This window comes from Danio rerio, chromosome 3 (genome assembly GCF_052040795.2).
Source record: "Danio rerio strain M-AB ecotype USA chromosome 3, GRCz13ab, whole genome shotgun sequence".
NCBI classification, from domain to species: domain Eukaryota; kingdom Metazoa; phylum Chordata; class Actinopteri; order Cypriniformes; family Danionidae; genus Danio; species Danio rerio.
This window is the reverse complement of record NC_141023.1, coordinates 34340351-34355704: the sequence shown is the minus strand read 5'-3', so window position 1 is coordinate 34355704 and position 15354 is coordinate 34340351. Positions and strand designations below refer to the sequence as shown.

Here is a 15354-nt window from a genome sequence, read left to right as displayed (position 1 = left end):
GGTTCAGGGAAGGAGGGTGGGTCAGCCGATTGGCTGGTCGCACAGTCAATCATTCGGTCAGTCAGACAGTGGCCTCTGGTGGGTTGACGTGAGAACAGTGCGGGCGCAAACGGCACTGGCGAGAGACGTTCAAGATACGAAAAAAAAAACTGCACAAATACGTACCTCCCGGGACGTATTTCACGGTCTCCAGAAACGTCCGCTGGACTATGTTTTCAGAATGAGCCTGGATTGAACATCTCTGAATGTAATACGTTCAAGTTTAATGCAAATGCAGACATTGCCTTTTACAGGGTTAGTTTAACAAAGCCTAAAGCGAACAAAGTTTGGGGACTATAAAAAAATAAATCCGGGTAAATGAGATTACAAAAGCTTCAGGTTACACGCATTCACCACGTGCGCACACCCTGCACAGTGAAGAGGCGTGGCCAGAGGCGCTGTAATGTTATGGCAGAGAAAGCTAAAATGGCATCCAAACGCTACTTTTTCCACAGAGCTTCTTTTGTTTTTGTATTCGGGCTTCCATATACATTTAAAAAATATATAGCTAGCATTTGACAAAGGACAGCTTCCAGAATCTTTCTCAGTTGAGTTCTGGATTCAGCTAAAAACTCCTCAAAGAATGAGCAGCTCCAACCATAATAGACGAAGCTGTGGATTGTGAGACAACCTGTGAGTAATTTTATTTGCTAAAATTTATCCATTACATGTATAGTGTCTAGCATTAACAATATGTTGTAGCGAGGACATAAACAAGGATGTAAACAACAGGAAATGCTGTTTGGCACTTTTAACCATTTAGTTTCAGATTTATAATTATTCATCAAACCGCTGTAAACACCTATAATCTTCAGCAAAATGTAATGTAATGTGTATTTATATAGCGCATTTATTGTGTATGGCCATACACCCAAAGCGCTTTAAAATCATGAGGGGGGTCTCTCCACACCACCACCAGTGTGCAGCATCCACTTGGATGATGCGACGGCTGCCACAGGACAACGGCGCCAGTGCGCTCACCACACACCAGCTATTGGGGGAGTGGAGAGACAGTGATCGAGCCAATTCAGTGGAAGGGGATAATTGGGAGGCCATGATCGGATGGGCCGATAGAGGGACTTTGGCAAGGACACCAGGGTTACACCCCTGCTCTTTCACGAGAAGTGCCATGGGATTTTTAATGACCACAGAGAGTCAGGACCTCGGTTTAACGTCTCATCCGAAAGACGGCGCCCACAGACAGTATAGTGTCCCATTCACTTTTACTGGGGCATTAGGACTCATACAGACCACAGGTTGAGCGCCCCCTGCTGGCCTCACTAACACCACTTCCAACAGCAACCTAGTGTTCCCTAGTGGTCTCCCATCCAGGTACTGACCAGGCTCAGCCCTGCTTAGCTTCAGTGAGTAACCGGTCTTGGGCTGCAGGGTGACATGGCTGTGACCATGCAGCAGCACTGCAGTGTCTCTTTATGTGGCTGCTTTCCTTGCTTTTTTATATCTCAAATAACAAACTCATAAAAGATATGTGAACGTCTCATATTGCTCCCACATTCTTATAGTCTGAGTATTTATATGAAAGACACTTGTCAGATTTTATTTAAGAGATCAGGGGTATGGTTCAGCTGTGACCTTTTCATTTTTTGTCTGATTCAGGCTCAGACTGACATGGCTAACAGCTTCTCTGACTGACAGTGTTTACACAACAAAGGCACAGCACATGCTAGAGCCGATCCACGAATCAGAGCACTTATGTTAGCTGACCAATCAGAGCCTCTTTAGGGTGGGCCTTTCGAAGAAACTAGGAAATATTACAGTCGTTTACACATTAGCCGAGTAGCTGTATATAATCAATGTAAGATATATGAAAAAAATACTTGATTTTCTACAGGTGAAGCATGAGCACACATTGCGTTGCATCTTATAAACACAACCAAGCCTTAAAATATAGTCTAGATCAGTCCTTTAATTGCTTTTCACTTTTTTTGTACCGTTTGTGACTATTTATGATGGGAAAAGCATGAAAAGGTTAAATATTTTGACAAACTGGCATTAAAAGGGTCTTTTCTGCTTGATTTGTTGTTTGATACCATTGTCTTTAGTACTTTCCCCCCTAGAAGCCATTTTGATTATGAAAGGATGCACTTCTTTGGACTGTGGAAGAAAAACGCCTACTATTGCTGAGCTGGAAAACCACAAGGTAATTTTAAAGATAACTTTGACTGGATTTGACTGAAAGAAGAAAGTCATATACAACTAGGCATCCTTGAGTTTAAGTAAACTAAGGTAATTGGCTTTTTGGGTAAATTAGCCTTTTTAATAGCAAGCTTTAGGGCTATGTTGCTAATTTTTAAATTGTGAAAACACATGCCAATACCACATAATGAAAAATGTATAATCCAAATTCAATTGTTTTCATTCGCTGCTTGAAATGGGGTACATTAGTGGGCTAATGTATGGAATAGTGAATGAGGGACGGTTTCAAAAACAGCTATTGATTCACAAATGAACAAAACTATTTGTTGTTTGACAAAATTAGTCACTGAATCAATCACTCAACCAACTGCCTTAAAATTTCTTTCAATACATAACAGTTGAAGAGTTGAAGAAAAAACCGTATGAAAATGCAGTCTGAAATTATCTTCTAAAACTAACACTTTATCTTAGCCTTCTATGTTCATATTTAGTTATTTCACATTAAATTCTAGATTTTATTGCCATAAATCTTAAATCACTGAAAAGGAGCCTGAGAAAAATGCTCATTTTAGAACATAATTTCAGATTGCACTTAGAGGTTTTTGCATCTGAACTGTTGAGTTGTTGTTTAATGTCATTAAAAACCTTTGTAATCAGTAAAAGTTGTATACTGATTTATTATGCCGTTGTTTAGGTCATTGTGCTCACAATTTTATCCAGCTCTAGTCAACATATCCTTGATTTTAAATAATTTTGTTATGATGCACATATAATTTTGATAATTAAATCGGTACGTACATTTTTTTCTCTCTTTTCTAAGTTAATCGTTTCCCTTTCAAAATATGCCAAACTGCAACAGTTTTCTATAACAGTTTTCTAACTAACTTCAATTTTATTACTTATGAGATAACAAAATACAGGTCATCATTTCTGGCTGTTGAAGCTGTCGTAAGTTTTTATCTTAAGTGTTTTTCAGTGCTACCCACATGGTAACCTTGCGTAATTAACGGCTAAGGTTGAGATTAAGAGTTGAGCATGTAAGAAAGAGCAAAGACATGTGCAATGCATATCATCTTCTCTTGGATGTGTTTGAAGGTCTTTGAACCTCTTGTCTCTTGAAATTCACGATGAATGAGTCCTTTTAAAAAGTGAGCATTGTTATCTAATTGGGACGGAGACGTGGAAGATATGATTGCAGGAATACAGCCAGCTTGAGCCATAAATTGCAACAAAAAGATTACATTGCAATAATCTGCTACTAAAAGCATTGCACTTCCATACAGAAAAGCCATTTCTAAAGGCATGAAAACTTGACACTAACGTCTTTAAGATTTTCATTTCTTTTAGTAGATGTGACAGAACGTTTCCTGAATGGTTGTCCTTGATGGATGCTTTCTTCAACAGTTTATTTTATTTTAAGTACAAATGTGGGTGGAATTGATTTCGTCAATGCTGATAGATATATTTACAAAAGACACGGGAATCGGGATGTTAAAATAAACCTTCACCTAGAACTTCATTGAGCAATAGTCATGGCACATGGCAACCGTCATGTTTTTGGGCCCCCTTAAAACATTTCCATTGTGTTCCGATGTTTTTGCAGGTGTTGTGAGAAAATGCAGTGTGTTTTATTAATGTTTGTATTGTGAAAAAATACAGCGTGTTTGTTAATGTCTAGAGTATGCGCTGTGAGGATTTGCAGCACGTGTGCTCTCTAACGGATGACGATCTTTTCCGTTTTTACTGGCGTTTTTTGTAACTGCATGTGTTTTCTTAAATTGCGGCACGTTAAGCTCTCTCGGCCACTGTGCAAATGAATGTTAATGGAAATCATATTTATGACATTAAGATATGGAAATGGCTATGTTATAATGGAATAACAGTTCTGAAGATGATTTCCAAACAGACACACACAGTCCTCTTCAGAAGTGTGTTTTACACTTTCATGTGCCTGCGTCTGTGCCCTTGCCCTGCGGTGATGACTTTGATATGTGCTTTTATGGGATCAGTGGGAATAGGATTTCGCATGGCTATTATGACAGAGGCCTCCCCATCTCTCTGATCCGTATACTCCGCTCCTCTTCTTCTGCATAATCCCCACATGTTCTACTTCAGTCTTCATTTCCCTGCTGGTGGGAGGCCCACAGAAACACAGCTGAGGGTGTCTTCAGCACCACGCTCACCAGCCCATCACATTGGTAATTCCAGCTGCTCACCTTGTGTTTGTCAGTGAATAAATCTGACTCATTCATGGTGATTTGTTAAGGCTTGACTGAGATTTGGGTTCTAACCCAGTAAATCACAATTATTAGGCCTGGCTGGGTTTTCATTGTTGTCTAATATTATGAGTGTGTTTTTTTGTTGCAAAAAGGTGACCAAGCAGAAAATGTTGTGTGGTGAACCTGGTAAACTTCAGACAGCTGAGCGTCTGTCTCATCTGCTCAACAGTGAGGTTTATACACACATTACAGCCCCTGCACTGCTGAAAAGCTCCTTTTATAAATTGTTTTCAGATTATGTGGTGTTGCAATTCATACACACTTAAAAAAGAAATAGTATTTCATGCACATTTTATATATATATTGTAATGTACATGACCAACTATGCGAATATATTTGAACTCCTAAAAATGTCAAGAAATGTCCTTTAGTAAGCTGAAAGATGTTTTTTTAAACTAAACTTTAGTGTTGAATTTACAAGTGCACAAACATGCCCTCATGGTTACTTCACACATGCACACTAGAAAGTTTCACCCTAGTTCCGTCTCTGCATTTTATTCCAAAAGGTTTGCTGAGCTGTCTTTAACCCTTTCACAATTAAGTTTTAAATACTCCTGCTCAGGTATCCAGACTGCGAAAAAATGCTCACATTTTGCAACCTTACTACAGGACTGCACCAGACAGTGTATGCACTGCACGAGTGAATGGTGCAATCTAGTTAACTCCTAAGACTGCAGTATTCAGTTTTTACCGTACAGTTTTGCTGAAAGTAATTTTTGTTGATGTAAAGTAGTGCAGCATTGCCATGCTATCATGAGTATTAATTGAACTATAATGAACTATACACTATTAAATTGTTAACTTTACCAACGTGTCAATAAAATATTTTACAAAAAGTTGTATATAGCTTTTAGCCTCCTTTCAGTGTAAAAAAAAGTTTTTTTATTTTAAATATTGATGTTTTTATTTGTAATATTACAAACTCTTGTATTTTTGTCATTTTGTCAAATGAATGAACTGCAACACATGTCAGTTATTTTATTATTAATGCTCTACCCTCCATACTTTAGAACAGGGGTCACCAACCCTGTTCCTTGAGAGCTGCCTTCCTGCAGATTTTAGTTGCAACCCTGACCAAACACACCTGTTTGTAATTATTAAGTGCTGCTTTAGGTACTATTAATTGGTTCAGGTGTGTTTGATCAGGGTTGGGACTGAATTCTACAGGAAGGTAGCTCTCCAGGAACAGGGTTGGTGACCCCATGCTTTAGAAGCACTTTAAAATACATCCAAATTTATCTTGACATTAGTACAAAAGATGTTGCTTTTGAAAGGAAAATTGTGGCAAATCATAACGCAGTTGCAAATTAATCAGTTTAATACATTTACGTAGCAGAATAGTTTTTTTTTTTTTTTTAAGAAAGGTTTTTCTCTTCTTAAACAGATGGTTTGGGGAGTTTTATTCCCACTGAGGTGTTTATATGGATCTGTTTTATACGGACTTGACTATAGTTCTAAAACCATTTGTAGCAAGCTCTATAATATAATAAACATCTTTAGACACATTTATCCAAACCCGTGGCTCCAAATTAAGGCCAGTGCCACCAGTCTTAAATATTAGTCTGGAGCTCTACTTTTGCTGAGCGCCCTGCATAAGTTTTTTGGTATGACCATAATTTAGAACCCATCACTTTGAAGTTTCCATGAAAGTGTGTTATTTTTATCATTGTACACCACAGCCCCCATGGATAAGCCAGGGGTGTCCAAACTTGGTCCTAAAGGGCCGGTGTCCTGGAGAGTTTAGCTCCAACCCTAATAAAACACACCTGTACCAGCTAAACAAGCTCTTACTAGATATACTAGAAACTTCCTGGCAGGTGTGTTGAAGCAAGTTGGAGCTAGTTGGAGCATATATATATATATATATGGGTTGGGAGCTGGGTCTATTCAATGCAAGCTGTGATGACTTTCACCTTGATATTTTAGCCCGGATGTATACCTGACTGAATTGCACTGTAGCAGGCAAGAACGAGTCTTCGAACCTGTGTGTATTTCTGCTGTCAAATTACCACATCAAATGTGACATGCTAACATGGATGCAGTTCACTAGAGTGAATCTGATTATTGTTAGCTCCACATCTAACTATCAGGCACCTGTTGAGTTTATGCGTTCCATTCATGCCCAGTGACAAACTGGGGTATTAGATGCAAATAGGGAGCAGCCTAAAGACTGGTAAGAGTGTTATGGAATTTAATAATGCACACCGGATAGAAAGAAAAAACTTCCGCATTTTGCATGTCTTAATTCCATTTCTCTTTAGTTCATTTAAGGCTTTAGTGGGATTAAGGTAATCAAAAATCCCTGTTTCGAGTTTATGTAGGCCTACAGTTCAAAATTCATGTTTAACTGAATAAACAGTTGGTAAACATAAGTTCATCTTATTGAACATCATTTATTTTCATCACGAATTATCATAGTAGAACATTTTCTCAAGCAGTTTGTTATGCATTTTAGAAACAGGAGATGAGCCCCTGGTTTAATGCGCCACCAGGCTTGAGAAACCCGTTCACAAAGACTTACTTTTAGTCATTATTTGGGTAGCACACATATTCTGAATGCCTTCAGCAGAATTCAAATTTGCATTTTAATGTAGATTAATTCCAAGATTACAGTGATATTAATTTAGATTTTAAAAATGAATCTATACCCACCTATTATATATATATATATATATATATATATATATATATATATATATATATATATATATATATATATATATATATATATATATATATATATATATATATATATATATATATATATATATTAACAACATGTATTTTACAGTTTAAACAGCTTATTTATGTCATTCCCATAAATATCGGAATCTATTTTACAAAACATAAATATTAATAATGTTAATTTAAATGTCTGAAACAATGTAAACATTATTTGAATGAAAATGAAAAGCAAAGCATTATTTGAAATCTAAATAAGCTAATCACATGCCACAAGAAACATTCTAATCACACTGGTGTGATCGCATGCTCCAGCCTATACAGATCACACCAGTGTGGTTGTTAGCATCAAAGGGTTAAAACAGAGTAATCTTTTTCTTCACATGCAGGCAGTAATTGATTTTTGCTATCATCAGAATTTTGTTGTTTATTTCTTTGTTATTATTGACTGCAAGTGAATTAGCAGCCAGTTCAACATTGACACGTTTGGACAAAATCACAAGAGCTAAAACAATTCAAAGACCATGTGCTCTTAAATTCCAAATTACAACTGTGAGTTCTACAAGGACATAAAAGCTTTTACCAGTTGAAATATTATAATTATGGTAATTCCATCACTGCATGCACCCAATACTTAAATGTGCTTTAAGTCATCATATTCTAGGCATACAGCACAATTGAATGATAGGACATATCAGATTCACTGATTAACATCAGATGATTCACTTTCAGATGAAGAGAAAGCTGATAACTTTCAGACAAAACAAAAGAACTAGAGTAATCTTGTCTTATTTTGAATAAAATAATGCATCACTGTCCCTTTTAGCTTATATGACTGTGAAGACGAAAGAATATTATTAAAATGTTCATATTGTGAACGGAGTTTTCTGCATAATGATGTTTCACTGGCTCAATTTTAAAAGCAGCAGGGAAAATAAGTCCTGACTGAAGTAAAGCACTGCTGAACAGTGGTGGTCCTGTACTCGCTGTGAATTAATGTACAAACCAATACCCCACAACCCATTTCACTAAGAACTCAGTGCCGTTCCTTTGCGTTGGCACACAGCGAGGAGCGCTTCTTAAAGAGAGACTGACAGAGAAGGAAATGGCCAAACGACTCAAATCAGCCATGAAAGACGCTGTCCCCAAAGATTCATTAAAGCTCTGGGTTTAAAATAAAGGCCATAAACTGGCAAATTCTCTGTGATGTATTGCCTGATGTCATTCATATGATATTTAATGGCACTCCCAGCAGTGCAGTTATCTCTTTTTCAATTAGTCATATTCAAAAAAAAAGAAAAAAACTACGAAAAAAGGCTTTTAGGCATCAAAGCAAAAAAAAAAAAAAAGTCTAATACAGTTCATACAGTTGATTGTTGTTTAATTGTCTTTTTTTTCTGAGAAAATAATTATGAATATATGAATATGAATTTTTTTTTTGCGTGATTTACAGAAGATGCCCATTAATATGCCATTCAGTGTAACAATGGTCAAACAATCTTGGAGTCTAAGAATCATTTGATGACATTAAAAGTCTCTATTTGGGAACAATGGTGCAGCCATTTTATATCTTTACACTTTGACAAGTTTTTAACCATTTAAAATATGATAATATTATATAATAAAAATAGATCTGTAACATCAAATTATGATGAAATGTTATTTAATCCATATTTTGACATTTTATTTTCACACATATCAATTGATTTCTTTTTTATTTATGTGATTTCACATCTTTGACCTATGCAATTCTGATTCAGTTTTTTTAAAACAAATCTGACTGTCTGTCTATTTAAAAAATCGAATTGCAATTTTTCTGATCAAAATTGCAATTTAAAATGTGATTTACTGTAATGATTTACTGTTTTAAATATATATAGACAGAGAGAGAAGCAGAGATAAGGTTTAGAGCTTTAATTTTCTTCATCTAAGTGAAACAGAGGATCGTGGGTTCTTCTGTAACAGCTGTCTGATTTTTAAGTAACATTAGTTGGATCATTTTAATTTCTCATGCTTGCCTCCCTCACCATAGTAATAATCAAATTTATCAAATCGCATTTTCAGTTTAAAATGGATTAATCCTGTGGCCTACTATCTATCTATCTATCTATCTATCTATCTATCTATCTATCTATCTGTCTGTCTGTCTGTCTGTCTGTCTGTCTGTCGGTCGGTCGGTCGGTCGGTCGGTCGGTCGGTCGGTCGGTCGGTCCGTCCGTCCGTCCGTCCGTCCGTCCATCCATCCATCCATGATAACTTACAGACCATTCTAAATGTGTATGAAAAGTCCTTTAAATGACTGAAATCAATCCACATCCTGAAGTAAGTGCATTAGTATTACATGCAGCATCGCTATGCGGTCTCGCTACAGTATATGAGCATTTGACCTCAATCTCAGTATTCTGTCTGCTTTCCCACGTTTACGTTAAAATGAAAACAATGCCATTTAAGCACACCTGTTCAAACCCTAATGCGACCAAAAAACAAAACAATTAACCAAACAATGATATGTGTATTTAACAATCCACATGCAGTCACTTGTTGACTGACACACGAGCCTCGGGGTGTTGAGGTAAATTAAAAGACGCATAAAATTTTTGTGTGTTCAGTGATGCCCTCTAGACTGGAGAGGATTTTTAGAACATGCATTATGCTGATGTTGTGGGCACTTACAAAATACCCTGATTACTTAACCAATAAAATACAATGTGTGGTTTCTGTGATGTTCATCACAGCTCTAAATGCTTGAAGACTTAATAGACTATTTATTTTCAAACATTAACATTTTTACATGCTAATCCTACGAGATTCACTGAAAATGTTACAGTGTTTTTCAGTGGCTTTTGTGCATTTCTCACAACACTATTTACATTTGCACAACAGTTAATGCATTTCTCAAAACAATTAGTACAAACTGCAAAACCTAGGTAATAACCTGCAAAAGCGTGTCACTTGCTCAAAATGGATAGCTCATTCCTCAAAAGCAAGTATTAATGTTAATGAAAGTGTCAGTGTCATCAAGATGAAAAGTCCTGACACCATTGTTTATGAACAAGATAGTCATACGACTTTATCATGTTTTTATTATGTCAGTTTACTCTGTCCAATGCAAAAAAGTTTGATTTTGGTGACACGTCTTGAAAATGCTTAAGACAGCACATAAACTATTTGCACAGCCATTTGAAATCTTTAGTAAAGTTAGACATCACTGCATTTAGTGAGGTGTCTGAGTACAAGACACTGAATATGTATGTTGCACATTTTACTGCATTTGCTCTTTACAATTCTAATTTATTCACAGCAGCGTGCAAACGAATAAATACACCCTTATTTACAACATAAATAATTGGGTAAAGCTGTGCACAACTGTAAACAATATTGCAGTACAGTACATCATGGAACTGATCCTACAACACACACAGGTCTGTAAATCATTCATCAAATTGTTCAATTTAGAAGACATATTGAGGGAAAAACAGATTTGAAGATCTTTTTAAAATTTGCTTGACAGATTTTGACAACTAGCTCAACATTTTTGTATTTACTGACTCAAGTAATGGGTAAAAGCTTCAGTAATTATGAGAAAAAAAATTATAATGCCATATGCCGAGTGATTGGAGAAATTTAGTGTGTTACAGTTGCTCATTGTCTACTGATTATGGACAACATACAGTGCTCAGCATATATAAATACACCCCTCACAAATCTATCTTTTGAGTTCATATTGTTAATAGGAAGCTCTACAATATTATATTTGTGCATATACAATAGATTAGTCAGTGCTGAAGCTTAATCTGGAGCTTATAAGAAAATAACTTACGATAATGGTCCAAACACTAGTACATCCAAATTTATATGTTAGAGAATTAAATTAAATTTAAAAAAGAGAAAAAACATTTAAAAAGAGGAAAAATCAAGAGAAGCAAAAAAAAAAAAAAAAAAAAAGGAAAAATTTAGTTGAAAGTTTGTAGGTTGTAAATTTTTTGTTTAATTGTTTTATCTTTCATTTTCTAAATATGTTTGGAGACTAAAATGTTATTAAATATATGTTTATTATATCTGTTTATTAAATCTGTTTTGATCAAATGCACCAACATACATTGCCTATATTTACAGAGAAATGGATTAAAATATTCCTTTTCAAAATGGGGTGTTCTTAAGTGTTTTATTCATGTTTTCATAATTTGACAATTTAACAAATTTACATAAACTCTTCTTTTGTGTTCTACAGAATAAAGTAACTCTTAAAGGTTTGTAATCATATGGGTTTTTATTTCTTTATTAAACACAAAAGAAGATATTATAAAGAAACCTGTAACATTTGACTTAGGAGAAACAAATTCTATTTTTTACACATAATTCAGTCTGCCAAAATATATGTGTGTTTCCCTCCTCCAGCACAGTAAAAAAAAACTATATAATCAAATAATCACGACATTATGTGTTTTCAGTTTGTATCTTATCAAACTAAGTTATTCATGTTTTAACTTAATTTTATAAGTTGTGCAAGCTGTTTTACGTAAGTCAGTTTAACATAATATAAGTTTAATGGACACATAAGGTTAATTTGATTCAGCTTAAAACCCATTAACTGCCTGCTCGACAAAATGATTTACCATTTAAAATAATGACAAGTAATGGTTTACACACACAGCAGGTTTGGTTTACAAAATAATCAAACAAGCATAATCCTGTTGCACTACTACACTTGATTTTGGCTTTATTGTATAAAAAACAACAACAAAAAAACAGGCTAAATGAGAATCTGAAATATTTGATGGCATACTTCAAAAAATAAAGATGATTTAGTATTTTAAAATGTTTTTTATGATTATGTTTTTAAATAAATTAGTCTTACACCTTATATTTTCAGATTTTTGATCAACCATTTGGAAGAGGTTGATATTTTATAAATTATGGGATGCATTGAGTGTGTTAACTAGCGACATAAGCAGTTAAGAAATGCAATCCAATTTTTTTTTTCTTGGAGGGGTACAGTTAAAGGGTTAAAAAATTTAAGGCAACCAGGACTTTTTACAGTGCATGAACTTAAATCTTCTGGTGGCCATGCGAATTAGTTTTCCCGTATAGTTCCAGGAAAATAACACTAAATTGTATCATTGTGAGTAGAAACATTGTTTCACACATGTGTTACCAATGGAAGTCAATGGTTACAAGATTATAGCTTTCTTAGCAAAATATTTTCTTTTGTGCGTCACAGAAGAAAGAAATTCAAACAGGGTTGGAAAAAGAAAAGATTGAGTAAATGATGACAGAATTTTCATTTTTTTTGGAGAACTAACCCTTTAATTAATTTACATTTTGACATTAACACATGCTAACCCTATTGATATCCTAGAAAATGACTGAAAATGTAAAAAGGTAATAAAGTTAAGTTTTATATATTTCTTAAACTATTACATAATAACGTCAGTAACAGATGTTTTCTCAACATTTGATGTTCATTTTTGCATTAATTTCCATCATTAGCAAAATGATCCTTTCGAAAAAAAAATCAAACATTTGTTAACTTTGAACATACAGATTTCTTTTATAGGGTTGAATTTTTTTTTACCGTCAGACAAAAAATGACAGAATTTTAATTTATAGGTGAACTAACCCTTTAATCAATGGATATAATGTTCTAGTCTACATATCAGTGTAGCCTACATTTTGTAAATATCAACTAAAATGTTTTTAAAAGCTGATAAACATTTCTTACAGATATTTCTTGCTCCAAGAAATATCGCCTAATTACACACATCAAAATAATTTCTGTTTCATCATTTTAAAATGATTTATAAATGAATATACTTAATAAATACATTTTATTTCTAAATAAATATGTAAATCTTCACATCTGGCCTACACAACATACGCGTACAACTAAAATGTTTTCTTTTCCTCACAATTGGGTCAGCCTTCTCCGTCATAAATAATCCTAACATATAAAAGTGGATCACCCAAAAATTGAAGGCGCTCGAGACCTATGGATCTGTGAGCACTGGCAACCGCACATCTGTCTCAGGAAGTGCTTTCATCCACAGGGTCATCCATCTCACAGAGGGTTAAAAGGTTTAAGCTGCTGTGAACCTGTAGAGAGCAGCATTTGATATAATCGCATACTTCTATACCATCAGCTCGTCCTTACCGTAAAGGGGGTGGAGCGACTATAGTAAAGCTCGTGTATTTTCCTGTTGTGGCAGCCGAAACCGAATCGTTTTCAAACGTGGTCAAACAAATAACATACTAACACTTTTCTTCTAAGTGGATATAATCCGAACATAGGCTATTATTTTAAGTAGTTCTTAGCGGTTTGAAAGGGTATCGCAGCGCGCCGAGCGGGCGACTCGCGACGAAGAAGACCGCTCGTTAAGGAGACTGCTGGTGGGACTTCAATGTACCATTTCGCGTTGTTTTGAAAGCAGTTTGTGTTTCTTCGTAAAGGAAGTGGGTGAGTATTTGTCCTGCTGTCAGCTGTCGTGTTGGGCTTCTCACTTCAGAGGTGTCCACTTATGGTGCGCGCGAAAACGCAGAGCTCTAAAACATCTGCGTCGTGGACGCGCTGCAGCGCATGTTTTGAAGCTCTGCGCTTTGCACGCGGCAAACGAGGACACCGAGAGAGGGCTAGTTAAACAAGTTCAGTTCAACATACATTGCTCTTGACTAGTTGACTAGTTCCTGTTTTTAAGTAAAGAGACGTGAAGAATGTTATAACAAGTACAAAATGTACAGTTTTGTCGAGTCAACACCCTTTAATGTCATGTCAACATTTAGGCTACTACGTTAGTCGCTATGGATGACACAGGATGACACAAACAGGCATGAAAGTTTGTGTCAAACTGAATGGGTTTATATGATAATGATGACAAGCTCACTATAGTGAGTACACTTGAACTACAGTAGTTATTACTCTTTTTGATATGGATAATAGGCTACAAATTGATTTGAGTTTAAATGATTGTATTGGGCTATAGCTAGCTACTATGTTGAATACTTGATAAACATGCTGTTCAATTATTTTAAAGCAACCACACAGCTAAACTAGTTCTATGCAGTATTTGACAGCTTTTTAGTTCCTCATCACTAAGCTGAATGCTTTTTTTTCCCAGCCTAAGATTGGTCAAATATCAGCTCAAAAACAAAACACAGATGAGGTTTGTAAGTAATTAGCGCTAGGAAAGTTTTAGGACACAAAACATGTGACATGTATTGAAATACAACATCGGATTGGTGTTAACTGGAGTATAAGCAAGATAATTGACCTTGGTTCATAGAAATATTAGAAAATAAGGCACACTTGAAGTGTAATGAGTTAATCATTCCTCACATCATTTATTTTTACAGAACAGTTGTGTATGAAAAGGCCTTGGTTAAATGTTATCTGGAAATATTTGATGATTCAGAGATCAGTCATGTGTACTTCACTGTTGTTGGATGACTTGTCCTTAGCTATAGGTGGTCGTTTTTTATTTATTTATTTTTTTTGTCTTCTAAAGCATTTTGGCATAGAATAAATCAATAATTTTTCTTTGATGTAATGTAATCCTTGAATTTCAAGGTGTCTTTTTTTTAACAGGCAACTAGCCGATGTTGACACAAACTTAAAAACTCAGAATTGTGATTATAAAGGACTAATAATTACTGTTTAGCAGGATTGTTGCAAGTCTTAACAGGCATGTTGCAATTATAACATAATCAGCTGTTCTATCTAATCCCAATTATTTTGCACAGGCCAAATAGGAACTCTAAGAACATCTGAACATTAATATGAAGTACTTTTATCACTGTTTTTGATACAGTAGTGCATTATGTGAATTATCAAACACACATGCATAAAGAAATGCTGAAGGACCAGTCATACTGAGGGGTCATTTTGAAGAACATTGGACTTAAAGGCATCTATCTATCTATCTATCTATCTATCTATCTATCTATCTATCTATCTATCTATCTATCTATCTATCTATCTAATATCTATCTATCTATCTATCTATCTATCTATCTATCTATCTATCTATCTATCTATCTATCTATCTATCTATCTTGTATAGACATGTTGCAATTATAACCTAATTATAACAGCTGTTTTATCTAATCATAATTATTTTGCACTTACCAATTAGCAATTCTTAGAACATTTGAAAATTCATATGACATATTTTTTGTCTCTGTTTTTGGTGCAGTATGTGAATTA

At 35.0% G+C, this 15354-nt stretch overlaps 1 protein-coding gene across 2 annotated transcripts in view; it reads left to right on the top strand.

Moving 5' to 3' along the window:
- Window positions 1-13311: 13311 nt before the first annotated feature.
- The window catches only part of thraa (thyroid hormone receptor alpha a), a 57453-nt gene continuing 55410 nt past the window's right edge, over window positions 13312-15354 (top strand). Inside the window, exon 1 of one of the 2 annotated variants that reach the window (XM_087242091.1) lies at window positions 13312-13611. The gene's annotated coding sequence lies outside the window, so the exon portion shown is untranslated. 2 annotated transcript variants of the gene reach the window in all.